The sequence below is a fragment of the Coptis chinensis genome, chromosome 3 (genome assembly GCF_015680905.1).
Source record: "Coptis chinensis isolate HL-2020 chromosome 3, ASM1568090v1, whole genome shotgun sequence".
Classification (NCBI taxonomy): Eukaryota; Viridiplantae; Streptophyta; class Magnoliopsida; order Ranunculales; family Ranunculaceae; genus Coptis; species Coptis chinensis.
Genome location: NC_141458.1, coordinates 61,167,911 through 61,168,564, shown reverse-complemented (window position 1 = coordinate 61,168,564; position 654 = coordinate 61,167,911). Strand labels below are relative to the sequence as shown.

Sequence of the window (654 nt, the reverse complement as noted above, 5' to 3'; positions counted from 1 at the left end):
TTTAACCTCAAACATACTGGTAGCCTTAACTGTTGAAGAAGAACTAGCGGAGCGGGAGTAATCGTCACTACCCCCCCAGTTGTTATTTCGCTTAGTTTGGTCTTCTAAAAATTTATAAGCCTCCGAAGCTCCTTTGCTTAAGAAACTACCCCCATTCATTATGTCAAGGACTTCTTTATGGTGGTGTAGAAGTCCTTTGAAAAAGGCACGAACTAACGTGTCTTTCGCTAAGTTATGATGTGGACACTCTATAAGGAGATCGGTGAAACGATTCCAAGCCTCTGAAAATGTTTCATGAGGATTTTGTCGAAAGAAATGAATCTTGGAAAGCATCTCATCCGTCTTTAGGGGTGGGTAAAATGTTCCATAAACATTTGAACAAGTTTAGCCCACGAGTCCACGAATTAGGCGTTTGGGCGTTAACCAAGACACCGCCTTTATCGGCTAAGGTGAAAGGGAATACCCTTAATTTAATTTGTTCCGCACCAACCGTAGGATGGTGGAATGTTGTTAGGACTTGTTCAATCCTACGCGATGTGCCGATAAGGTTTTTCATGGTCTAATCCATGAAAACGGGTAACAAATTAAAAATATTTGGGCTTATTCGAAATCCCCGGTGGGTCCGCTAGAACGATGCAAGATTTGGGGCTATCG

At 42.4% G+C, this 654-nt stretch overlaps 1 pseudogene; it reads left to right on the top strand.

Annotated features, from left to right (window-relative positions):
• The first annotated feature begins 229 nt into the window (after nucleotides 1-229).
• LOC147510287 (small nucleolar RNA R71) lies at nucleotides 230-323 on the top strand (annotated as a pseudogene).
• Nucleotides 324-654: the final 331 nt, after the last annotated feature.